Source organism: Equus asinus, chromosome 17, assembly GCF_041296235.1.
Source record: "Equus asinus isolate D_3611 breed Donkey chromosome 17, EquAss-T2T_v2, whole genome shotgun sequence".
Classification (NCBI taxonomy): Eukaryota; Metazoa; Chordata; class Mammalia; order Perissodactyla; family Equidae; genus Equus; species Equus asinus.
This window is the reverse complement of record NC_091806.1, coordinates 43343404-43371302: the sequence shown is the minus strand read 5'-3', so window position 1 is coordinate 43371302 and position 27899 is coordinate 43343404. Positions and strand designations below refer to the sequence as shown.

Here is a 27899-nt window from a genome sequence, read left to right as displayed (position 1 = left end):
TGGGGCCATTCTGCCTCCAGTCTGCATGGGGTGGATTACCCTAGCCCACACTCCTTGGAGATGCCCTCAGGCCCGAGTGGGAGAATACCTGTGAAATTGGAGGAGCGGTGTCCCATGTAGGGAATGCCTCTAACCGCTTTTTTCTTCCTCTCCTCTCCTCCCCTGTGTCTGCCTCTCTTCTGAGCCCACCCCATAGTCCGCCCTTCCGTCTAAGGTCTCTGTGTGTACGTGTGTGTCACTGCTCACGTCCTGGATGCCCAGGAGGAAACAGCTTCCACAGAGGAAGGGATGGGCAAGAGCTTCCCAAGAACTGACGGTTTCTGTTGTCCACCACAAAGCCTATTGGAAGGGTTCGAGTCTTGCCCTAGAATATCAGAATACTTCCTTCTGCTTGGACTCTTGTCTGTCATGTGCCATGGGCCAGTGCTTACCTGTCTATGGGCCTCAGTTTCCCAATTCTCCAGCGTGGGATTGAGTTCAGAAGTGCATAAGCATGAGCTCAGCAAAGGTGGCCCCTGCTCCCTCCATCCTAGGCCTGACATGGATGGGAAACACTCAAGTGTTCGCCTGCCCTGGGCTCATCCTCAGGAAGAAACTTGCCAAATGCACGACCAGGCTGCCGACTTCTCAGTCTCAGCCCCCTGCCCTCTCCATTTCTGACTGCAGTTAGAGCAGCACTACCTTTTCAGAGCCCCCTGAGGAAGCCTGGGAGCAGCCAGGGCCCCATCCTTGAGGATGCCGAGCTGGGTTCACACCTGGCTCCACCTTGAACTAGACTGTGATTCTGCCCAGGGCATTGAGCCTGTGAGGTGCTCTCCTTCTCCCTCAATGGCCTCCTGTGATCCCCTCTGCTCGGTCTACACATGCTGCTGGAATCCACTCCCCTTGAGTGTGGCCTGAAGTTCGTGATTCCCTTCTACTCCGTGGAAGAGGGCACAGTGATGCGAAACCAGTTCTGAGACTGGGTCCCAAACAGTCCAGGGCTCTCCTCCTGCTCACTCTCAGCTGTTCTCTCTCTCTCTCTCTGATCCCTCACTGTGGGGAACAGGCCTGTGTGTTCTGGGTTGTGCTCGAGAGAGGCTGCTGAGGCCTGGCCCTGAAGGAGACCCACCGACAGAGGGGCACTCAGGCTTCCAGTCTCAAGGGGTCCCTCCAGGACCCAGAGTGTGCTCAGAGGGGGAGGGAAGCAGATCCTGCCTCAGTTCAGAGCACAGCCTCACTCCCTGAGAGCATCTGGCAGAGGCTCCCAGCTGAGCGCTGCTGGATTCCTGGTCCAGTGCCACTGTCACATAATCAACGTTCGTTGGTTAAGCCCGTAAAGATGGGGAAGGGTTGTCACACAGCAATAACGATAGCTGCCTAACGCCGTTGCCCTGCCCCTGGCCCTGGTCTTGCTCTCCCCTCTCCTCCCTCCCTGACTCTCCAGCCAAGCTCCTTCTAGCCACGCTGCCCTGCTCTCTAACCTCCTCTCTGGCCAACCTCACTTGTGCCTCCAAGAGTCTGCACTGCTGGGCGTTCCTACAGGCTACGGAGCCCTGGCTTGAGGCAGGGCTGGCTCCTTGTCATGCTGCTGCAAATATGAACGTCACCTCGTGGCAGCCATCCAGGCCCCTCTCCATCTGGACCCGGCGCTCCATATCAGCATGGGCTTGTTTTCCTGGTGGCGTCTGCTCCTTTCATTCCTGTGGTTTTCATTTCGTGGTTTTGGCCAGCTACCCTTCCAGATCTTTATCTGGGGGGCACGAGCTTGTTGGGTCTTTTCAGCAGCAGTGCTCTTGCGTGCTCGGGGCACAGGTGTGGAATGAAGATCCATCCCACCACTGACCGGCTCTGTCCTTAGAGCCAAATAGACTTCCATCGTTTGCAATGTGCTAGGTGGATCACGACTAAAGTTAGTCCTGTGACTGAGACTTTTGCTGGCATGTGATGAGTTATCGAAACTCAGCCCAAATTACAGGAGTGTAGCACTATTTTCCCAGATACCAGTGCATGGTGTGTGTTCCGAGTGGAGGGACCACAATCTTTTGCATGGCCTGCAGGAACACATGGTTCTTCCATCGTGTGCCTTCTCCCTCCCTCGGACCTGATCCTCATCTGCATCCATCAGCATGATTGGAAAGAACAGAAGGAAATTCACGCAGGAGGTTGTTATCAGCTGGGTCCAGAGCGGAAACAGTCAGTTCCTTTTCTCTTCCCTCGGCAAAGAAGTGGTCATCGGCCACCACGGAGGCTGGACCACGGCATGCAGCCCCATGCCCCAAGAAGTGGTGGATGGATTTTGATGGACAGTTGAAGTTCTCTGCAACAATGAGTCACCTTTCAAGATTTGTTGTGTGTTTTGAATGTTTGTTGAGGTTTTCCCATATGTCAGGCACTGTGCTAAGAGTTGGTGGCAGAAGTGACGGAGAGGCATCTTGCCCTGGAAGGAGCTCCCAGTGTAGAGGGGGAGATGAGTTTTGGTGTCAATGCCTGCCACCCGAAGTGCAAAGGAGAAAGTGAAAGTGCTCCAGAAGCTCCGTGAAGCATTCTAGATTTGGAAGCTGTCTGGAGCTGCGAACAATTGAACTCCACTTCCAGACACCATCCAGAGATGTTTGCTGGAGGAAGATGATGACAGGGACAATGGAAACAGCTAGTTATGTACGAGACATGATAAGGAACACTAGGCAGCCATTGAAATCATCCCCTCAAACATTGGAAAGGGCAGGGAGAATTATTCATGTTCAATGCAAAGTGACTGCCCAGTTAGGGTGATCCTGTCTTTAGAATAACTCTGTAAATTTGGATTCAAGTATAAATATGTTGAGTATACAAATATGAGGAGAGTGGAGGGCAAGACCAGGGCCAGGGCAACAGTGTTAGGCAGCTTTCTGCTTTATAAAATGTTCTGTTGTTCGTGTCATGAAAGGATTCCCTCCATACACTTTGTGTACTGTACGAGCCGTGGAAACGCGGCTCACTGTTTTCTCCTCCGCCACCCTGACAAGCACCGTCATAGTCTCTGCCTCTGTGAGTTTGATTGTTTTAGGTAGCCCTTAGGAGTGGAACCATGCATTCTTTATCCCTCTGTCACTGTCTTCTTCCGTTAACATAATGTCATCTGGATTCATCCACGTCGTGTCCTATGGCAGAATTTCCTTCTTTACAAAGGCGAAATAATATTGCCTTGTGTCGGTGTTGCAATCCAATGTACACATCAGGATAGATGCGGAGAGGGCTGACGGCCACTCTGAGTTTATTATAACCAGTGTTTCAATGTATACATAGCTTACATCTGTTAAACATACACAGGTGTTCTGAATAATGTAATTAGCAAATGCCAAGAATTCTTAGTGATTTCTCAAGGAGCCCTCCCTCGGCCTCTGTTTTGATATTATCATGTTATTGCTGTGCTCCTATATTTTATCTCGGAGCATGCAAGCCCTCCTAGGCAACGGCCCCTCCTGCGCGTGATATTGTGTCTCCATCTGTGCCCCCGGGCGACCGGTGCCTGGCTTGGGTTGCCTCCCCCTGGAGGTCTTACCCGTCATTGTCTAACTGGCCTTCTCACCTCCGGGTCACAGTTTGTTGGCAAGCCTTTTCCAGTGATTATTAACGCTTCCTATGTCAGGGGCGGCTACACCTTCTAAGTCTGTGCCCCAGTTTCTGTACCCCTTCATCCGTGGACAGACACTTAGGTCGTTTCTACAGCTTGACTCTTGTGAACGACACTGCCAAGAACATGGGAGTGCCTGTGTCCCTTCAGGTTCCGGTTTGGAATTTGGAGGATATATACCTAAGAATGGAATTAGTGGAGTGTATGTGATTTCCAGGTTGAATCCTTTTGGGGAATCTCCGTAGAGTTTCCTATAGCGGCTGCACAATGTTACCTTTAGCACGACAGGATACACCAGGGTTCCAATGTCTTCACATGCTCGCCAACACTATCTTTTGTGTGAGTGTGTGACGAGAGCCGTGGTAACAGGTGTGACGTGACATCTCCTTTTGATTTGCACTTGTTTATGGTGGGTGATGGATGTTCAACATCTTTTCCTAGACTTTGGCCACTGACCTGTCTTCTTTGGAGAATCCTCTGTTCAAGTTGCTTTGCCCATTTTTCAGTGAGGTAAATTTATTTCTTTGGGTTTTGGGTTGTATGAGTTTCTCACATATTCTAGATGTTCACCCCTCAGCAGAAATGTGACTTGCAAATATCTTCTGTCATTCTGTAAGTGGTCTTTTCCTCCTTTCTGAGAAATTGTTCCAGCTCAATTGAGATTTAATAGACACATAACATTGTCTAAGCTTGTGGAGTACAATGTCATACTTTAGGATACATCAATACTGGGACTCATTTCTGTAATAAAGATAGGCAACACTTCCACTACCTCAGAGGGTAAAAATTGTGTGTGTGTGTGTGTGTGTAGTGACACCGCTGTGGCACTGCCCCAGCCCATGGCAGCCCTTCTGCGTGGTCCCCCTTCTCTCCAGCCTTGCTTGTTCCCTGTCCAGGGGAGCTCCTCTCCCTCCCTCCAGGGAAGGTCCTGTTTCCTCTCTGTGATGACCTATGGTCTCTGACTGGGGGGCTCCATCCTGTGTGAGAGAAGAGAGAGATTGCCGCCCATGGCCTGCCCCACAGCCTCGGAGGAAGTGGACCCCGCATAAGCTGACTTGGAAGGAGGGGAGGGCCCCCCTTCCCTTCCTTTGGACTGTTTAGCAGGAAGCAGAGTCCCCTCCCTTGCACATACTGAACGTGAGTCCCCAAGGTGGGTGGTGGCAGCAGGGGGACAGGGCGTTCCTGGTGGAGGAGGCTGAGGGGTGTTTCTCGGGCTCTGCCCAGGGCTAAAGGCCCTGACCGAGGCTCTCCCCATCCCGCAGCTCCAGCAGCCCCTGCTCTGCTTCCTAAATGTCTCCTTTGCTCACACAAGCTCAAGTGTTGTTGGTGATGCAATTCAAAGCTTTATCTGGATGGACACCTTCAAGGGCACATCGATGTGGCCCTAACCTTCCCCTAGAGGTCTCTTCCTGAGAAAGGGACCAAGACAGGGGGGAGATTGGTGCAGAAAGGAGTGGCCTGGCCTGCAGTCTCCTTTGGCTGGGAAGCAGGGCCTGGCTGCCCTACCTAGAAGCTGAATCGTGGAGGATGTGTGCTAGGCTGGCTGAGGGGCCCTGGACCGGGGGTGTGTCGTGGGAGGGGGCTTGGCAGAAGAGTGTTCCAGGACTTGGGGCAGACGATGCTGTAGGGGGGGATACCTGAGGGAGGGTGTTGGGCCGGCCCTTCTCGGCTCCATGGGCCACTCCCAGAGACCCTGATGGCCTGACTCCTGTCTTGTCAGCCTCCCCCTTCAGGTGCCGCCTCCAATGTCTCTGGAGTCTCTGCTTTCCCAAACAAGCCTCAAACGTGGGAGCTGGACCCATGACCGTGGGGTGAAGTTCCTGCCGTCCGCTTTGTGGCCCAGGGTTCAGATTCTGGGCATGGACGTCACACCGCTCATTAGGCCATGTCGACTCCGTGTCCCACATGCCTCAACTAGAAGGACTCACAATTAAAAATGCCCACACCCTCCTGGGTGGCCCCACACCTCAACACGGAGGACCCTGTCCATGTCACAGCGGTGACGGCACGGCAGGGCTGGAGGGGGCTGCCACGCCACAGCCTCCGTCACCACACTTCGCCTCTCCTTTCCACCGTTCAAAGTACCTGCGTCTGAACATGAATGAAGCATGCACTGCAGGACTCCAGAAAAGGGGCCTAAAACAAAATCCCAGGAAAGCAGAGGGAAGAATTAATGAAATAAAGGTAGAAGTCAATGGATTACAAAATGAAAGCGGGAGCATGGCTTATTTTATCTAAAGCTGCTTCTTTGAAAAGCCCTATAAAATAGATTTCTTGGAAGTCTATGCAAGAGAAACTAGGAATAAGAACAAAGTGAAAAAACTATTCATAAAGAGGATATGAAAATGTAAATAGATATTCTAGACTAATAAACATGAAAACGCAATTTTCTTAGAAAACACCACTTTGAAGAATGAACTTATGATGAAATAGATATTGACCAGCCCAGTGACTCAGGAAGAAATTGACAAAGTTTTCAAAGCAGCCCTGAACCTCCAGAAAGCAGCGGCGGCCCTGGGCGGTGTTACAGAACACTCCAGGCTGTGCGATCCCTGCAGAGTCGCCTGGGCACCTGCCTGCGGTGTTTCTGTCACCACAGGGACAGGAGAGAGCGCGCCCCTCACTCACTGGGCACCTGCACCGTGCCACCTCGCTGCAGCGTCACACAAACCAAGGGAAAACTGGCTTCAAGAATTTAAGAAATTTGGCCCAAATCACATGCTGTTAAGTGGCAAAGCAGGGAATAGAGACCAAGTTGTCAAAGCTGTCCTCTTAGCCACTGCTCTTGACTGTGTCTCTGCCTTTCCTGATAATGTGACACCAAACCTGCCTGACGAGACCCTGAAGTCAGAGTGGGCCTTCTCATTCATTTCTGTGTCACCAAAGTTCCAGGCCCGGGAGCGGTTTGTCTCAGAAATCACAGGAGGGCTTAATATCCCATTAATATGGTTAATCGTCAGAAGATGAAAGGGAAAAACCTGATGCTTATCCCAAAAGATGAAGGAAGGACATTTTAATACATCCAGTATCTATTACTGACTTAAAAACAAAACCGCTTCCGAGCCATCGAACACACAACGGTCGCAGCGCACCCAGCAGGGGAGCCGCTGACCTCGCACTGCCGACCCCGGGCAGCGCTTCTCCTTTCAGCTTCACCCTCTTCGCTGCCTCCAGGCGACTGTGGCCTCACAGGGGACACCCTCCACACCTTAGTCATTCACATGATACCTTCAGATTTTTATGCCACATCTGAGTACAGTCAGTCCTATACTTTTTTCCTTAAATCAATTCCTTTTTAAAATATAAATTTATTTTATGTCAAAAGACACTATCAAGAAAGTGGAATCAACAACCTACAGAATGGGAGAAGATATTTGCAGATCATATGTCTGATAAGTGTCTAGTATCCAGAGTAGAGAACTCTTACAACTCAACAATGAGAAGACAAACACCCAGTTAAAAAGTGAGCAAGGCATCAGTATGGACACTTGTCCAAAGACAGACAGACACACGGCCAACAAGTACATGAAACGGTGCCTGACGTCACTGGTCATCATAGAAATGCAAATCAAAATTCTGAGGGGCCACCTCCCACCCATGAGCATGGCTATAACCAAAAGGCCAGACAAAAACAAGTGTTAGGAGGATTCTAGAGAAACCGGACCCCTCATAAACTGCTGGTGGGAATGTAACATCGTGCAGCCACTTTGGAAAACAGTTTGGTGGTTCCTCAAAAAGTTAAACCCAGAGTATTATATGACCCAGCAATTCCACTGCTAAGTATATACTAAAGAGAATTGAATACTTATGTTCACACAAAAACTTGTACACAAATGTTCATAGCAGCCTTACTCATGATGGCCAAAAAAGTGGAAACAACTCAAATATCCAACTGATGAATGGATAAACAAAATGTGGTTTACATACGATGAAATATTATTCAGCCATAAAAAGAAATGAAGTATTGTTACACACCACAACAAGGTAGAACCTTGAAACCATTATGCTGCGTGAAATAACATGGACACAAAAGGATACACACTGTCTGATTCCACTTAGAGGAAGTACCAAGAACAGGCAAATTCAGAGACAGAAAGTATAACAAAGGGGACCAGGGGAGGGAGCGGGGATGGGAGGCTATCGTTCTATGGGGAGAGAACTTGTTTGGGACGATGAAAACATTCTGGAAACGAACAACGGTGACGGTTGCACAACACTGTGAACAGCCTAATCCCACCGATTTGGACACTTCAAAAGTGTGAATTTTATGGTATTGTGAATGATATTTCAATTAAAAACAGAAAAAAGAAATTTACTTTAAAAGGAAACTTTATAATTACCACCACGAATGGGAAACCAGACATTTTCAAATACCTGTTACAATAAATAAATATTAAAATTTAAAATGTCCATTGGAAGATCACCCAACTGGTCTTGAGGACCACCAGCAGGACAGTCACCCCTTGGGTGACTTGATGCGGGCTGCTAGGGGTTATGCGCCCTTCCCGGGGCCCAGCCCGCCCCTCCTCCTCCACTGTGATGGACCCCACTAGAGGCTCAGGTGGGAACAAGACCACAGTGCTCACGGCTTATTAGTAATTACAGCCAATACCAACACGGCAGGAGGGAGACGCATGAAAAGTGGAACGCATCACAGGGACAATGTCATCATTACAGATGACTGTCACTTTCTTGGAAACCCCAAGAGAACAGTGCTCGCTCGCTGTCAGGAGAGCACCAAGCACTATGCTCATGGTATTTCATTAACCCTCACCCTGCTTCTTAGTAGATAATATGATTATCCCCTCTATCAGATGGGGAAACTGAAGCAGAGAGATGGTCACACAGATAACAAGTAAGAGGCGGGTCCAGCATGAGAGCAGGGTCATCTGACTGGAAAGCCTACACTTTTAGCCGAGATGCTGTATTGCCAGAATATATACATATATATATACAGAATATAACATTTCCAGGAACAAACTTCATAAATGTGCGTAACTGGCATAAGAGAGGTCTAAAATGCCTGAGGGACATGGAAATCATCCTACCCTGAAGGAACAGGGAGGCCAGTTCCTAAATAGAAAGTCTTAGTAGTGTGATATATTTATAAAAGAAATACAATTCCAATAAAAATCTGAATACTTTAAAAAAGGATAACAGGGACCTCTATTACCATATAGTCAAATCAGATATTATAAGGCTAAAATAATAAAAACATTGGGTTGACTATGAGGAAAGACAGATCAGTGGAATACACTTGAAACAGACTCAATTATATTAAAGTATTTAATTAACAGTAATTAACAAGTGATATTTCTAATCAGTAGAAAAAACAGAATTATTCAGCGAACGGTGTTGGGAAAATTGACTAGCCATTTTGAAAGAACTAAATTAGATTCTTATCTCATCTGTAACCAAAACAACTTCTAGATCAATGAAAGAGTTAAATGTCAAAAACAAAACCACAAAGGAACCAGTGGAAAACACAGCATAACACCAAAGGACGAAAGCATGATAATAAAAATCGACTTGACTACAAAATGAAAAACTGTCTGCAAGATCCCGCATGTAAATTAAAAAGGCAAACTACAGACTTGAAGAACATTCTGTGACGTATGAGGGTAAGCGTCCTCAATGTGAGGAGTTCGCACAAGCACAAAGCAGATGCAGAGATCAGCCACAAACACAAACAGTGCTCATTCAGCCTCACAGAAGCAGAAGGTACAAGCTAAACCATGGAGACACTGTTTTTTGCCTTCCAATCAGTCAACATAAAAACAAAAAGAGCCAGGAAAAGGATGGGAGAGCCGCTGATGTTGCTGGCTGGCAAAGGTTGAGCTGTGCCCCACTTTAAGGAGGACACTTGGCAACCTGAGTTGAACCTTCACACTGGGCACACTCTGTGAGCCAGTAATATCACTGCCAAGAAATTCCCTTGAGGAAATAATCATATTTGTGCACAACAATGTCTTAGAAAACAGAAAAGCATCCTACTATATTTCAATAGTAAGTCAGAAAAAATCATCAGAAAGCAAAAGAGTTTGATTGAAAAGAAAAAGGCTCGCACAAGACGTGGAAGCAACCTAAGTGTCCAGCAACAGACGAATGGATAAAGAAAATGTGGTACATATATACAATGGAATACTACTCAGCTGCAAAACAGAACAAAATCATTCCATTTGCAATAACATGGATGGACCTTGAGAGAATTATGTTAAGTGAAATAAGCCAGCGAGAGAAAGATAATCTGTGTATGACTCCACTCATATGAGGAATTTAAAATTATGAACTAAGAACAGTTTAGTGGATACCAGGGGAAAGGTGGGGTGGGGGGTGGGCACAAAGGGTCAAGTGGTGCACCTACAACATGACTGACAAACATTAATGTACAATTGAAATTTCACAAGATTGTAACCTATCAATAACTCAATAAAAAAAAGAAAAAGAAAAAAAAGGCCCGCACACATTACTTCTGAAGAGATGCAGGCCACCTCCGACCTAGGGGTGCAGCTGGAGCAAAGGCTTGGTTGTCTCACTTCCAGGCACCCTCAGTTCGGCCTCTACTACAACACACACGAGCCCGGTAAAGGACGGGTGGGCTGACCCCAAGAAAGTGACAGGAGCCCCTTAACTAGAATGGCTGGGCCAGTGAGGACAGTTAGTGAGGGGACAAATGGCCCCCGCCTCAGCAGCCCCGAAAGGAACCACTTTGTGCCACACAGGACAACCTGTTCATGAGAGTGGCCTTGGGTCACTGAAGAAATGGCAAATTCTGGTCTGCGTAATCTCTTTGATAAGGCAGGGAAGCACTGGACCCATTTTGTAAACACTTCCAGTCGGCTGTGGACAGGAGAAAAAGGCCATTCAGGGGTCGAGCGTGGGGTCAGGTGCTGGCCACCAGAACAGGATTCCATATAGACATCACGGGTACACAACCTCCCAGTGACAGGAGCCAGCACACAGGGGCAGAGGTAGAGAAGGAAACCCTCCCGGCCTCCACGTAGAACAGGCCCAATTCACTCCCCAAGCTGAGTCTGCACAAACGCACGGGCGTTTTCAGCAGGCCAGTGTGTTCAGGAGCATTGCATCTGCAAGTCCACTGAGTTGGACACTGTCAGTTTGACAGTAGCTAGTAATCATTAGGCACAGCAAAAAACACAAGGTGCTCTGTGACAGGGGTGGTCATTAAGATGGGCATGGGGGCTGCCAGGGGACAGGGTAGGACACCCGGACACCAGGGCAGACAGACCAAGACCAGCATCACTGATCACAGCTTTCCACGTACTACAGAGCCCCACTAAGCACACCTGAGCAATGAAAAGACACATCTTATTCTCGCCCAGGAAGACAACAGCATGAAGACATTGCAGGGAAGGAAAAGTAAACGTGGAAGAATAGCCAGGAAAATTCTGGAAGAGTGAAGTAATGAGGTAGGGCTGTCCTTACCATGTATTGAGTAGAGAACTACGATATTTAAAGTTGGAACCAGCACATGAATTGACAGATCAATGGTGAACAGACGTACTCATCAGTAAATTATGTAGGGACAATGGCTAACTATTCCTAAAACACTCATTACACCAAAGTGCAGATAGATCCAAGAGTCAAATAGAAAATAAAAATAAAATCTTAAAAGAACTGGGACAAAACATGGAGTTTAACAAAAAAAAATAATCTTGAGCTGGATTAGCCTTTCTAAACTACTCATAAAATCCAAAAGCTATAAAAGGAAACACTGATAAATGAGTATGTATATATTTAAAACTCTAAACAGCAAGGTTTTAGCATAAAATTTAAAAAGATCAATGACAAATGGGGAAGTATTTTCAACACAAATGACAAAGGGTTAATTTCTTTAATATATAAAGAGCTCAAAAATCAGTTAAGTACACAGCCCAGTAGAAATACACATCAAAACAACCATGAAATGCTATTTTTACTTCTCATATTTATAAATCACCAAGTTCAAGAACACAATGTCGGTAAAGGTGTAGGGAATGTCAATTGGAACAACTTCCCTAAGGACGTGTAAGCTGGCGGCGTCCCTCATATTTAGAAAGGTACATGGACTGGGACCCAGAATTCCCCTGAAAGGAAACTTTCCCACACAGTCAGAGTTGCCCTTATACATAAAAACACATGTAGACAGGTACCCAGGATAGCCTTATACACAATAAAAATGGCTAGAAACAACCCAATTGTTCCCTGAAAGAGAAATGGATGATGCAACATGGACTGCCATACAGCACTGAAAAACCCAATGCAGACCATAAATACAGATCGCAGTGAGCTCCTAGACATACCGTTAACTGCACAACCCAAAGTGCAAGCCAGGGTATGCAGTATACCAGGACCACTGTAGCGAAATATGGACACAGAACTCTCTAGAAAGAAACCAGCAACTGGCCACAACAGTTGCCTCTGTGGGAAGGGAAGCGGGGAGTAGAGAGAAACCTCACCGTATCTCTGACAGGGTTTGAACTGTCACCACGCGCAGGGATCACCTGGAACATTTCACACCCCTCAGTTAAATAAATTGGAAGAAAACTCACAGAGCCTTTACCCTTGGGGTCAGCAGGGGCAGAGGCAGGGCCTTGCTTTGACACACAGTTGGTGGGTCACACAGCTGTCACATCGACAGAAAAGTAAGAGGGACAGTGCACAGATCGCCCCAGAGGCTGCGAGGGGAGAGAACCAGGTCACTGGGGCAGATCCTGGGCCCTGCAGTTCCCCACAGAAAGCTCCCTGGGACCCTGTAAGAGCCAGAGTGGGGTCCATACCGTGTTCCTGGCACTTGGTGGCCTCTTAAAGGAGAGAGGTAGCATGTACGTAAACCAGAAAGCAGCCAAAGCTGTGCTGTGCGGCAGGGCAGGAGGGGACTTCCTGTTCCACTGAGGCCTAGAAACACCTGCAGACAATGCCAGGGGAGAAGATTTCAACAGCCCCAACAAGCAAGCTGTCATTGAACATCGCTTTTTGCAAATACCTTAACCGCTTTCCTAGAACAATTTGTTTTTAAGCTGCTTAGGGGAAAGACCACCAGGAAGTGGACTCTGAGGCTTATTGGGTCCATTCTGGTTTGGGGTTAAAATAAGTCTGGCACCATCCTATGCTAAATTCTTGTACAGACGAGCAGTTTTAGCAACTGAACAGTTTTACCTGAATTCCACAGCACATAGGAGAATGCCGGCAGTCATCGACTTTGGCAGCAGAAACTCTCAACTCACCTCAGAAGACCAAGCACCTCAGACCCAGACAGCACGAGGGAGGGAGCGCTGATGGGCTGTGCCAGAGCGGGTGTGAACCCTGGAGCTTGTGAAAACAGGCCTCACGAGCCCAGGGCACCCATGAGCATCTGCACAGAGGCACTTTAAGATGCTCACGGCAGCACTGTTGGCAATGGTCAGAAAACCCCAGAAATAACCTAAAACCCCATCAGTAGGAAAATGGTTAAAAGAACTATAGCAACATGCACAAGATTAAATATTACGGAGCCATGAAAATAATAAATAGTTGCAGAACAGTACATATTGTATGATTCCATTTTAAAGGAGATAGTAATAGGATAAATATTAGTATGTCCACGGAAGGAAAATAAATTAAGTTGCTATTAGTCGTTACCTTGGGAGAGGAATCATAGAGGAATTTTTTTCTACTGTTTTTCTGTAGTGTTTGAATTTTAAATACAAGACCAGTAATTTATAAAGAGATTAAAATAAATTCTGCCACTAATATACACTCCATAGCCCCAGCCATACAACAGTATATAATATAGCAACATTAGTCATGGCCTTACCTAAATTTGCAAAATTTTGGTCCCTTCAGAGGACTTGCTGCAATGCAGAGATAAGCAGAGAAGAAAGCCACAGTGTGACACGGATGCAGAGTTTAGGCTGGGCATCCTCAGCAGCCTCAAGACATGAGTAATTTAAAAAATTACACCTCAGGAACATGATAATGTGTCCAGGAACCTGTGGCTCCCATCAGCTTTACACCCACAGGTGTTAAACCCACAGATGCCAAGAATCCATTGAACCAATTAAAGTCTCGGTAGGTCACTGTGAACACACGGACAGATCAAACAAGGGAACTGACAGAAATGGAAAAGTTTGCTGTGTAGAGTGTCGAAGAGGATATGGACAAGCAGATACTCTTACCCTCAGGTAGGCAAATTTGTACACCCACTCCGGGGGACAAAAGGGCAGAATATAGCAACAGGTCCGATTCACGTCCCAGGACCCAGCAATTCTACTCCTCGGTATCTACTCTGAGAACCACTCACGCGTGGGCACAAGGGGGTGTTTGTGATGATCACACAGTATTGTTGCCACTTCACAAAGATTGGAAACAGTCTAAAAGTCCATCAATTTCAGAACAGCTAAATCCCTCACAGCACATCCGCGTTAAGGAGCAGCACGCAGGTGATTAACGGAACGATGGCAGTTCCGTCTGTACTCATATGAGTCTCACACTGTTAACTGAAAAAGCAAGTCAACAATGACACACAGTTTTACAGAGGTATTTTCCCCACTTATATAGAAAATAAAAAGAAAAGAAAACAATCTCTCTTTTAGATGTGGAAATAAATGAACAGAAAAAGGTCTGGCAGGAAACACAGCAAAGGGGTAACACTGGGCACCACTGGCGGTGGGGGGACAGGATAGGCAGTGCCAACTTTGTCGCTCAAGTTTTAATTCTGTGTAAGAAGCAAGCAGCCCCAATCACTTACATAATTGCACTTAGAATAAGAGAAGCGATGGGAAAATCGATGAACTAACTGGGGCAGAGTCACACGATGGCCTCTCCCCAGCAAGCAACCAAAGGAAATACACACCAGGCAGGAGATGAACCTTAATGCCATATCAAATGAGAAAAATTCCAGAAGATTACGTACAACATAATATGTGTTGTATAAAGTTAGAAATAACTAAAATGAAAATATATATTTTAAAAACCACATTTAGGTAAGAATTCTTTTTTTTAAGTTATATGAAGAAACCAAGTAAAAGATAAAGCCAGTATTCAGAATGACGATCACCTTGGCCTGGGGTGGCGGGAGGCGACCACATAGGTGGAGGAAGCTACTGTCTAAGGTCCCAGTTTTTATACTGAATAGAAGATTCAGAAATGCTTACCACATTATGAAAAACATCAAGGAAGTCAATAAAAGACAGCCACGTTACGTCATGAAGCCAAGATTAAGCCAGTTCTGTGTACTCAAGTTCCGACAAGGAGAGAGAACGTCTTACCTTGAGGGGCATCACAGCTTCGACTTATGGATTTTAAAGCATTAATTAAGTGACAGTCACTAAAATTCATTGTATTTGATTAGAAACGATAAAAAGAGACTAAAAATTCTAGAAACAGATGCAGGCAGATAATTCTAAGAAGCTAATATTGACAGACCTAGAGTAAAATAGCAAAGACAGTGTTTACTCAATAAAAGTTTGATATTTCAACTTTATCCGTGTAAATAATTAATTTAGACCCATTCCTAGGTTGGATTCATAACTCTTTAAATGGAGAAAAGTATTTACTGTAACTCTGGGAGCACATCCATGTGTGGCTACTAAAGAAAAAGTAGTCAGAAACAAACCCAACAGACTTATTAGTCATTATTAGACTTAACAGATAATTTCTTAAAAGTCCTTGTATAGTAGACACTTTCTGCTTCAATAATAAAAGGAAAAATGAGAATAAGTTTGACAATCACAATTGGCAAAAGTTTATCTTCCTGACTACAAAGAATTCATGATCAGTACAAAAATCAATACGGAAATTTCAAATGCTAAGTGGTCAAAGTGGATAAATGCAGATGATAAATCATGTGGTAAAAGTCAGACTAGCCTGTAATTACACAAATACAGACTGACTACCAAAGTACCTTTGAAAGTAGCGACAAATACTTCATAACGTTGGATTTGGCAATGATTTCTTGGACCTGACACCAAAAGCACAGGAAACAAAAGTAAAAATAGATAAACTGGACTACATCAAAATGAGAAACTTCCGTGCATCAAAGGACACAACCAACAGTGAAAAGGCAACTTACAGCATGGGAGAGAAAGTTGGTAAATCACATTTCTGATAAGGGGTTAATATCCAGAATATATAAAGAACTCTTACAAATCAGTAAAAAATAACTTATTTTTAAAGATGGGCAAAGGACTTGAAAAGATATTTCTCCAAAGATGATATACAAAACAAGCCTATGAAAAGGCACTCAACATCACTAATCATTGGAGAAATGCAAATCAAAACCACGATGAAATATCACCTCGCACCCATCAGGAAGGCTGCCATAAAAAAATAACAGAGTAACAAGCGTTGGTGAGGATGTGGAGAACCGGAACCCTTGTAAACTGTTGACGGGAATGTAAAATGGTGCAGTGGCTTTGGAAAACAGCATGGTGATTCCCAAAAAAGTTAAAAAGACAAATACCATATGATCCAGCAATACCATTTCTGGGTATAGACCCAAAAGAACTGAAAGCAGAGTCTTAAAAAGGGATTTGTACAGCTATGTTCATAAGAGCATTATTTACGATAACCAAAAAGTGCAAGCAACCCAAGTGTTCACAGATGGATGAAGGGATAAACAAAATGTGGTATATGCATACAACGGAATATTATTGAGCTCTTTTAAAAAGGAAAAAAAATTTGACACATGCTACAACATCAATGAACCTAAGGGCCATTAGGCTAAGGAAAATAAGGCAGCGACAAAAAGGCAAATGCTGTATGATTCCACTTGGTATGAGGTACCTGGTGTAGTCAAACTCATAGAAACAGAAAAGTAGAAGGGGGTTGCCAGGGAGTCGGCGGAGAAGGAAATGGGTAGTTTAATGGATGCAGTTTCAGTTCGGCAAGATGCACAAGTTCTGGAGATTGGTTATATTCACAACAATATGAATATACTTGACGCTACTGAATTGTAAACTTGAAAATGGTTAAGATGGTAAAATTGATGTTACGTGTAATTTACCGCAAATTTTTTAGGAAGTAGCAATGAGTAAATAAAATAGAAAAAACCTGATGGTAGCAACTATGCAGGGAAATGAAGATACTCACACGAGGAGGTGTAAGCTTTCTGGAGAGTATATGAGCGGTGACAGGAGTTCTAAGTCTGTGCACGCTCACCGACCAGGCAGTGCCACTCTGGGGAGTGTGCAAGCACATCAAATTAGAGATGCTCACAGCGGCACAAGCGAAGTTAGCCAACACACACTGTTTACAACCTGAGAGGCTGACTAAACATCCCACAGCATAAGCACAATGGGAGAAAATAACGCGATTGTTCATTCATGATCTTTTTTATGGGCACGGATCCTTCAGCAAGCTTCTGCTTTCCACAGAAAAATATACAAGTTCAGAGCACCACAGACCTCTAGAAGCCCATCCATGGAATTCTTGTGGGAGAATTAACAATGCTGAGAAAAAGCCACTTCCAGCGTGTTTGTAGACTCGGCTGATACAGGGAAATGTGAACAGTAGCAAAATTAAACAGAGAACCGGAACAGACCAGAATATGCACAGTGATCACCGCTACAAAAAGAAAGGCCCAGAGCAGGGCAGGCAGCTAGAGGAGGGAGAGAGGGAGCCAGGAGAAAGTGGCTAGATCTGAGGGGGGGCAACACAGGAGAGGAAGGGGTCACTGGAAGCACTGGGTGAAGAACAGCTGTGTGCCACACACATCCTACCTTTATTGACCCTCATTTCACAGACACGGAAAACAGGCTCGGCGAGCTTCAGTGACTTGCTCCTTAGTCATAAAGCTGCCAAGTGGCCAAGTTAGGAGTAGGACCCAGACCAGTGCATTTGCACCTGCTTTTGACCCACCCACCCACTCCGGTTACCACAGGTCCAAACCAGTTAAGATGGGGGAATGGTGAGTCGCAGAGGAGCAACCACCAGGATCCCCTGAGGAGACCATCCTGCCTGCCCCCGAGGTCTTCTCCAGTGAACTGTCCCATTGTGACAACCCTCAGGCTGACGGGGCTCTCTTGCCACTCTGTGCCACCATCTGGCCACAGGGAGGTGGGCACTGGGAGCGAGAGAGCTCTGGGGCTCTGAGAGGGCATCAGACCTGCCACGCACACACAGGCAGACCACAAGAAACTCCAGCTGGGTGAGATATTTAAATGTAAAAAATGAAACCATGCGAGTGTCACAGAAAACACAGATTAATAGTTACATACTCTTGGGGTAGGAGAGAGCTAAGCTAACGGCAAGTGCAGAAACCAGAGTGACCACCTCAGCAAAACTGCATACTTTTGTGTGTCTGAAACACAATAAACAAAACAAAAAGGCAATCTACAACTGGGGAAAATATTTGCACCAAACATAACCAAGCATTATCAGTTTCCTTCATGTGTAACTGCTTTTACAAAAGAACCGATAGAAAAATGAGCAATTAAACAGCAGAAACTCACACACATGCACACCCAGAAGTGCAAATGGCCCAACACGTAGGGGATGTTCCATCTCACCAGCAGAGGAGCAGTGCTCAGATCCACAGGTAAAGCAGCCTGGATCCACCCAAGGAACAAAGGTTTTTAATATGATTATACCCTAGCTTCTAAGGAAAAGTGAAGGCAAGTTCACCTCACTAGAGAGAATGCTAATTTAGAAACCCCTCTCCTGAAGGCGAGTTAGCAATGGGAACCTAGTTTTCCTGTCTCCCACAGAAAAAACAGACGTGATCAAGTTTGAGGCACAGCGAAGGTCATCACAGCATTACTTCCTAAGACAAAAAAGCCACTGGAAAATAACTTACATGTCACCTAAATGAGAATGTTCAAATGGAGACAGTCATACAATGGAACAATATGTCACCACTAAAAAAGACGCTTCAAATGACAGGAAAAGATGTTCACTATATATTAAATGAGAAGACTTGCAAAACAGAATTTACAGTATAATCCCATTTTTGTATAAAAATGCATATGTCCTATGCATAGGAAGTAACTCTAGAAGCAAATATGCCAATAATAATTTGTTAGAAGATTATTGAGGACTTCGTTTTTTCAATTGTCTTATTTGTAAACTTCACAATAAACCCTTTGTACACATGAGAATTCAAGAGTTATTTAAAAGCGAGGGAAGGCGGTGCAGAGCTGAGGGGCCTGGAGAGTGAAGGCCTGTGGCAGGCTGGAAGGTGGTGGAGGGCCACCCCACTCAGAGGAGAGTCAAGGCCACACTCCTGGGGACACACAGCTTCACGTCTTTCTTATTTGGGGTTATTTTGCCATGTTCATTTTACCATTTCCAGACTGTATCGGTATATTTTTGTGTTTTAAATACGAAAATTTATAACATACCACAAACACCTGTAAGCCTATTTTGGCATTTCATTTAGTATCAGCATCACACAAGAAGTACTCTGCAAGGCCAGAGGTTACCATTTCCTCCAGGGACTTCAGCACACAGAGGTTAGCCCCGGCACTTCATAAAAGATCCTAGGAGTCCCTTAATGGCCAGTCACTTAAGACAAACCCAGGGCGGCTGACAGGGTGGAGTGGGGGTCAGTGATTGTCTGACCCAGCCCCCCTCTTTGTAACACAGGCCATTTCTGCAGTTCTCAGTGTGTCCAACCTGGGCACACAGAGGAGCATCCACTGATACTTACTTCTGCTATTCTTATGTCCCACTCCTTTTAATTTGCATCAGATCACCATTTTCTACTAACTGCCATAAGCCCACTGAGGTTCACTGTATCATTCAGCGCCCCTGGGAGTCCAGGGGGAAGGCTGAATTCAGATCTCTGCACGAGGATGCAAGCTGATTAGCGATAATCGCCAACTGCTGCCATCAACACCTGTGGCCCATCCCACCTGTCATGTGGATATCTGAGGGTAAAGATCAGGCAGGCGGCACCATCTCAGGAGCTCCCGGGTTGGGTGGAGGCCAGGAGGGTGTGAGCACAGCCTTCCACTGCCTGCTCTCTGCTCCATTAACAAACCCCACTTCACAACCTCTCCAGTGCCAAACATTTATACTCGTGTGGACAAATTCTTCATCAGCCCACCACAGTTGCTAGGAAACAGGCCACTTACACAGAGGGGTTTAAAAGAGTGACCCTCAAGGTCGGAAGCAAGAGTTTTCTAACCATGGTATAAAAGACGAGAAACAAGTTCTGAAGAGGGCAAGGCAGGTGGGCAGGGGTGGGGTTGGGGTAAAAAGCAAAGTGGTAAGGTAGGAAAGGAGGCCTAGATTGTTCTGTGGGGTGGGGAACGGGGTGGTGAGCAGGGAAGGGAGCCTTGAACCTGCCCATGGCAGTGCGCATCTCGGCAGAGCCATGAGCTGGGCAGGCGGTTTGCTGATGGGCACAGCAGCTGCCTCCTCCCCAGCACCTAACTGCAGTTTCTCTTTGCACGCGCACGCGCGGTTCACAAGGACCAAGGACTGACGAGGCAGGCAAACAAGACCCCCGGAGGGAGGACAGCAGCCAGCCCCAGGGCTACTCTCTCCAAGGGGAGTAAGTCTTCAGGCCATGCTCTCCCACCCCTTTGTTTTGGTCCTGTTTCAGGTCTCATCTCCCCTTCCCAGTCAAGGGTTCCTCTCCACTCCCTGGGAAACAAGTGTTCTTAGCCAGAGGCTGACAGTGGCTTCTATTCCGAGCCTCACTGAAGGAGACCTGGCATGAAATGTGGTTGTTCTTGCACGCGAGGCATCCACAAGACTGGCTGGACTTTTCTGCAAACAGAATGTTCTGCCTGGTGAACTCACAAGGCCCCAGGGAAAACATTGCTTGCAAACAAGAATGTTTTATCAGCTCCTCAAAAGGAGCAAGCCTGGGACCTTGGGAGTTTGAAACATTATGAAGGAACCTGTTATGAACAGATGTGTAGGGGAAAGGTCATTATTGTGGGACGCTTGTGCAGGCTTAGGTCGCTGACTCACTGCTTTGGCAAAAGGCCGGCTTTGTTTAGGGGCTATAAGAATAAAGAGCCCAGCTAGCTCGGGGTATAGAGTATAGAGAAGAAGACTACTGCACAGCAACCGGTGTTCGTGTATTCATTTTGTCAGCAACATCTGGCGCCCAACGTGGGTCTCGACCAGACTGAAAGGGTAAGCACCCCGGGCATTGTGAAAGGGGGACTTTCAGGATCTGAGAAAACCGAAAGGGACTTCACCCCGGAAAAGTGAAAGGGGGACTTTCGGGAATAGGCACATCTCGTCGCGGGGCTCGACAAGACCGAAAGGGTAAGCACCCCGGAAAAGTGAAAGGGGGACTGTCGGGAATAAATAAATCATGGGGAATTCTAATTCCCTAAGGTCACCGTATTTAGACCTCATAAAGGGACTCCTTAAGTCCATCGGGATAAAAGCGTCCTCTCGGCGCTTGAATGAATTATTTCGGCCATTGAATGCCATTGTTATTGGTTTCGTCATCAGACAAAGGCTCAGTTAAGTTTGGGGGAGTGGAAGCAAGTTCAAAAGGAGTTGCGGAAGCAACACCAGCGGGGAAACGTTATGTCTCTTAAACTCTGGACTCTCTGTAGCGCCGTTACTCAGGCGCTTGAAATTTTTGAAACAGTGAGGTTAACTCCCGTCGTAGTGAGGCTCATTATGAGGACGTTCCGGTGGAAGGAGGAGATGAAAAGGAGGGGTCTTTCCCTCCCCCTCCGCTGGAGCCTCCTGATGGGATTTCTAAGTCTAGCTCAGATTCTGAGGAGGATAGTGACGAGGAGGAAGAAGAAGATAAATTGATTTCCAAAATGGCTACTGCCTTGAAACCTCAGCGGCAGGGCACTTGTTTCAATTGTGGGCCGTTTCTGGACATTTGACTCTATGGACTAATAATTTTACCTTAAATGTGTCTCAAAGTTCTAGATCTTTTTCAGGTTCATCTGCATAAGAATAACACCTACACTGCAACTGCTTGCGTCAAATTTCCCTATTCCTTATTATCAGGGAAAATTATGTTAAATGTTACAGAGGGATATGTAAATTGTACTGCTGATTGTGTCTTTACTCAATGTGTAAACAAAACTTGGTGGGAGACAATCAAAGATACCAACAAATCTGTAATAATTGTAAAAGCTCGTTCCGAGCTTTGGATGCCTGTTAATCTGACACGTCCTTGGTCTGACTCTATTGCTGTTTCACATCTGTATGATGCCCTTCAAGTTGTTCTACGTCGCTCCCGTCGACTAGTGAGATTGATCGTCACGACTATCCTTGCGGTTGCATCCGTTACTGCGACGGCCGCTGTGGCCAGCCTGGCACTGCAGCAAGAGATACAAACTGCAGACTTTATCAGGGAATGGCATAAAGACTCTCATGCCTTACGGCAACAGCAAAAGGACTTAGATGCTCAATTAGCTACAGATGTAATTAACTTGCAACATACTGTATCTTGGTTAGGAGATCAACCGACAGTTCTTGCTACGCGCAGTATATTGAAATGTGATTGGAATTCTACACAAATGTGTCACCCCACTGCATTTTAACATGTCAGAAGGATGGGAAAAGATTAAGTGCTCTTTACGGGGTCATCAAAATTTAACTGCAGAGATAATGCAACTTGAACAATCTCTTGCAGACACTTTCAGTAAAGAATTGCCTGAATTGACTGGGGATGACCTGTTAAAGGGACTGCAGGAGGGGTTAAAACGTTTGAATCCCTTGGGGCATGTAAATACGCTATTGTCTACTTCTTTGGGAAATCTGGTGCTAATATTGATTTTATGCTTGCTTCTCTATGTAGTCTTCCGGCGCTGGAGAAAGCGACAACTAAAAAGTATCGTTAAGACCGTTGCACATGCTGTCCGTCAAAATGCTAACAAAAGAGGGGGAGATGAAGGAGACCTGGCATGAGATGTGGTTGTTCTTGCACGCGAGGCATCCACAAGACTGGCTGGACTTTTCTGCAAACAGAATGTTCTGCCTGGTGAACTCACAAGGCCCCAGGGAAAACATTGCTTGCAAACAAGAATGTTTTATCAGCTCCTCAAAAGGAGCAAGCCTGGGACCTTGGGAGTTTGAAACATTATGAAGGAACCTGTTATGAACAGATGTGTAGGGGAAAGGTCATTATTGTGGGACGCTTGTGCAGGCTTAGGTCGCTGACTCACTGCTTTGGCAAAAGGCCGGCTTTGTTTAGGGGCTATAAGAATAAAGAGCCCAGCTAGCTCGGGGTATAGAGTATAGAGAAGAAGACTACTGCACAGCAACCGGTGTTCGTGTATTCATCTCGTCAGCAACACCTCACAGTTTGTCTCCTCTGAGGCAAAACCTTACAGCCTGAGTACACACATTAACAGCAGTACAAGGAATCAGCTCCCAGGATGACACGCTGCTGCCACATCCCCACCCAGGACCCAGAATGGATTTAGTCATGACCCAACTGTGGATTCCTAGAGCTTCTACTCAGGCCCTTGGCAGTCTTGGCCAGCTCGGACACCGCTTACACAATCGAGCCCAAACTTTCATCACGCACCGAAGAAGAAAATTTAAGCCAAAGCCTAACTCTTTAGTGAGTTGAGACTTCTGTGCTTAGACCCAAATCCCAGATACATTCGTGTGCCAAAGACCCACAAATATGGAAAAAAAACACATTCCACGTCCATTCTCCTCTTATTTAGACTGTTTCTCTTCTCCTAAACAAATGAGAATAAAAATAGGTCCCCTTTAGGACAATACCATTTGGAAAGGTAACCAGACAAACCCCCAGGATACTACAAAGTACTCTCCCACCTTGACACTGACCTTCAGCGGCCAGGTGGTTCAGCAGTGACATTTTCTGCAATCTGTTTTGCACTCCCAACAGAGGGCAGAACGCCTCCCCGCCCACCATTGAGGACATTCCAGTTCCGTTCAAGGTTACCACACTCCACAGAGTGACCCCAATTCGCCGGAGCTACTGAAAAGTGAATTTAGGCCTAAATCTACAATAAGATACATCGAATTTCATTATGAAGGCAACTTGATTTACAGAAAAGATAAAGGCCGAAAAACATAACATAGCAATACAACAATTCCAATGAGTTTAGAACTCAAACTTTTATTTGTGCTGTAAAGGGGAAGAAAAATGATTAGTAATCACGTACATGATGCAACACGACCAGTTCTTACCGTACAGAACATACAATTACTTTAACCATCTACTTTTACAGTTTCAATTTCACAACAGCGTACCAGAACATATTTCCTCACACACCCATGACTAACACTCTGTAAACGCCAATGACAGTAATTATACCACGCCCAAGTCACAGGTTAAGAACGGAACTATGATGCCAACATATTTTTAAACGTTAAAACAACAACAAAAAAACCCCAGAAGACAGAAAAAGAAATCCCAAGGGCAAAAAGTATTGTGGATTTAAAGTTTTTAAAGTAGAACGTAAGGTGAAGGACATGATAAAAACCCAGATATTTATTTACCAATTCAATAGATGCACCTCGCAAACAAGTATTATCATGAAGGGTTTTCAGATCTTTCCCCTAATTTTTACACACAGATCACTTTTAGTGAGGGCCCCCTCGCACCCCAGTTTTGCTTTTATTCCCCAAACTGATTTTCGCTCAGTTTCCCCTCTAATACTGGATCATTAAAAGGCACAAACATTCAAACTAAAGATACAATGGTTATTAACTCCAGCCTTAGCAAGGGCACGTGGATTGTTTGCTACCGAATATTACAGTAAGTTTACAGTGACCACAAAAGGCTACTCGGTTCTCCTGGTTACAATGAGTATGAAGAGAGGACAGCAGGCAACTTTTGCTGTTATTAATACTGACCACAAAGACGAGATGTGTTTATAAGGCACAACGTAACATAAACTTCTTTTAGAGATCACTGTTTTTCACTTTGCTCAGAAATTTCAATCACAAAATATCTTGGTGAACAAGTATGAGTTACAAACCCAGAAAAGTGCATCTAATCTCTTAAGTGCACACCAAAAAAAAAAAAAAAACCACTTTAAAAGCCCACAATTTGGGCATTTAAAGTTTTTTTCCTAAGACTTAACTGCTCCTGAATATCGAACACATTCAGCTTCAGATATACCACTTACGAAGCTTGCAAAGCAGTGAAGGACCTTAATCCCCTGCTGATGCAAGGTTTGGACACCCTTCTTTCAAGTGACTGATATTCAGACTTCCCCAGCTTGCAGCAGAGCAAAACAATTTTGCTTTTTCCCTTGCACTTAAGAGTTGTAAGCTCTTTAGAAAGTTCCCAAGCAATTTCTGTGCTTCCAAGCAACAATTAGCATTAGCAATTTACTAGTATTAACCAGCCTTTTCTTTGCCCATGAGCTCTATTAAACTCCTCAGAGCCCTGCCTACTGATCTTTTCTCCAGAGAATTCCCCCTTCAACCCACATTCCCTGCCACCCCCACCCTCTGCAACAAACACCCAACCAACCCTCTCCCTTTCTTCACCCCCACCACCCCTCCCCAGTACCAGTGCCAAGCTGGGCCCTCCCCCTCACCTACAACCCTCACCTCAGGGTCCTCCCCTTTGAAAGCCAAGATTATTCTGAAATCTAATCAGGTGAAATTCAAGTCAAAAAACATACAGAGCAAGATGAATCAAAGATCACTACTGGGACCCTAACCATTCCCTTCTCTTAGAAATCCACAACGCAATCCGAATACCCAAACTAGACCTGCCATTTCTACCAGAACTTGCACATGACCAACTTGTACCCTCCCAGACTCTAGCACAATGACCCCCCTCCCAGTTTGCCAGTCTGCTTTGTCTACGTATTCGTCTGAGGCATTTCAAACTTGAACACCTTCCCACACAGATGACATCATCACACTAAGAATTCCTCCGACCAACACACAGGCAGGCACGCAGGCAGGTAGGCGGATAGGTGACAGGGTCACTGGGCTCCATCTGCCAGCTCCATCTACAAGGTGTTGTGGCATCACATTGAAACGTCCTACAGCTTAAGAATCTTCTTGAAGCAAGGTTCGTAGCACAGAAGAACTAGTATGACAGGAGGCTCAACCTAGATGCAGCATCTGAAAAACCTCCACCCCAGGAGAGGAGAGGCGCCTGCTGGCATTCATGCGCCTGGAGATTGGTGCTCCTGGATCAAACAGTCAAACACATCTGCCGATGCCCCGGATGCATCTGCTTTGGACTTAAGATTGCCCCCTCAAGCTCATCTGAAAACCCGAAGTGATGGCCTCCTGAATACAGGGCTTCCTGAGCAAGGCCTGGAAACACGACACTGGAAAACTTCCTCCTCCTAAGCCTCTGGAAAGTCAATCTGCAGGCATCCGTTTAGGCGGGCTCTCTCCTCCAGGGTCTCCCCTCCTGCAATGCTATGACTCACACTGGCCAGGGGCTCCATTTCTCCTGGTGCCATCTGGTCGCCATGATGAACACTATAACAAACCACGGTCCATGAGGCATTTTTGTAACTTTCGGCTGGAGCCACAGCTGCGGGCCCACCCAAGGGTGGGCTCGATCCCCACCCTCTCCACCAGCAAGCAACACCAACCCGCCCCACCCCAGTCTCAGCGGGAAGGCCCTTCCTCCTTGCGATTACCAACAATACCGACTCCAACAGGGACTTCAGCAACTTTCCCAGGCTTCCCAGGTTACCAGAAGCAAGGTTTTAAGTGAAGGGATAACCTGGAGAGAGTTAAAGGGAGGAGGAGGGGCAGAGCGAGCTCACAGAAGAGGCTAGCACCGAACCCAGAGGGAAAGTCCAAAGGGGAGCGCTGCCACCTGGAAAATAAAGTGTGGGTCAATTTTGTCCAGACACACAAACATCCTGCCTCAGCAGCCCCCGCCTGTCCGATACCTAAGATGCCACACCATTAACGGCTTAGGGTGGCACCTTTCCTCTGGAAATGACTCGGGACACCCTCACCTCCGACCAGGCGTCTCGCCTCACACCCAGACCTGGGTTGCACTAGGCTGGGCCTGGCCTGGCCCCTGTCCCAGGCCCAGCCAAAATTACATACCACCCGGGGCCAGAGCTGTCCGGCCCGCGAAGCTAAGTGCGGTTTCCACAACACCAGGCCTCATCCCCGGGCGGGTTCACAACCCTCTGTCTGGGGAAAAAAAGGGGGCTGCTGGTACTGACAAGGTCAAGGTCTGTCCTCCCGGCCCACCTGCGGCCCTGCACCCCACTGCCTTCCTTCCCGATCATTCTCAGGGCATCAACTGCCCAATTCCACCTCCTCTCCAGCAGGGAGGGAGACCCTGGGTCTCCTCCACCTCCTCCTGTCTCTCACTGCCTTCCTCCTTCCACAGAGACCAGGGCACTGGGGGACCGCTCAGCCCGCGCAGGAGCGGCGTCCTCCCAGAGGTCAAGTGCCCATCCCCAGCGGGCGGCAGCGACAGCCTGGCCTAGACGGTTGTCCTCCCCCTGGGCGACTGCGGGCACTTCCAACGCAGCTCTGCCCAGCACAGCCGCCCCCCAAACCTGGTCTCCTCCTCGACCCTCCTGTTCCTTGTACCCCCACGCCCCCTGTCTCATCTAACTCTGTCATCTCCCCCGTCTGCCCTCTGAAGCCCTAAACCGGCCACTGCCACCCCACAGCTAACACAAGCAGCGCGGCCCTCCCCGTGGCTAACTCCTGCCAGACACGCCCCAACTTTTGCTTTTATAGGCCAGGGCCGCATCACCGGGGCACTGCTCAACGGGACGATTCCTCCACTGCCACCGGAAAAGAAGTCCCTCCCCGACCCTGCCCAAGGAGACGCCTCGAGGTGGTTCTCGGTCTCCCGGGGTGTCCGCCCCTCAGCTGCTCCAGTTACCACCCCCCCCCCCCTTAGCAGTGCTTCAGGAGATCGAGGACAAGTCTCAAGGTCACATTTGGGAGACGGATTCCGTGGAGGAGAAATGTCCTTTACTGGGGGTTGGGGTGAGGGAACACCGGTCCCCGAGAGGGGGCTGGGTGGGGGAGGCGGGCTGGGGCCGCTCCCGGTGGGGGCGAAGGGAACTGCGGGGGTCGCCTCAGGTCACCCCTCCCCGCCGAGGTCCGAAAGAAGGGCCGGCAGGGCGACTGGAAAGTTCCAGGCGGCGGCGGCGGAGGGATCTCTGCGGAGGGCGCGTCACTGCCCTAGGCGGCGGCGGGGCGGGGGCGGGGCGGCAGCGCGTGACTCCGCGGGCGGCCGCGTCGCCTCGTGAGCGCCGGTGACGTCAGCTCCCAGGCGCCCCTGGGGCAAGCAGGGCGTGTCCCCACGCTGGCACCCGGGCAGCCCCCAGTGATCTGTACCTGCTGCTGTGCTTACGGGGTCTTTGGTTAAGAAACCCTGCTGTGATTTTGTTGTTTTAAAAGTGGTTGGGAGCAAGTTGATTAAAAAGCTAAACTCCCGAAGTTGCCGCTT

At 47.1% G+C, this 27899-nt stretch overlaps 1 protein-coding gene and 1 long non-coding RNA gene across 2 annotated transcripts in view; one reads left to right on the top strand and one right to left on the bottom strand.

The window, feature by feature from the left end:
* Positions 1-27899, bottom strand: part of LOC123277996 (ral guanine nucleotide dissociation stimulator-like) — a 59215-nt gene that overhangs the window by 30366 nt on the left and 950 nt on the right. The window lies entirely within an intron of this gene.
* LOC139040817 (uncharacterized) lies at positions 364-26485 on the top strand. The gene is made up of 2 exons (XR_011495170.1): positions 364-20800; positions 21425-26485. It is a non-coding gene; the product is annotated as an uncharacterized lncRNA (long non-coding RNA).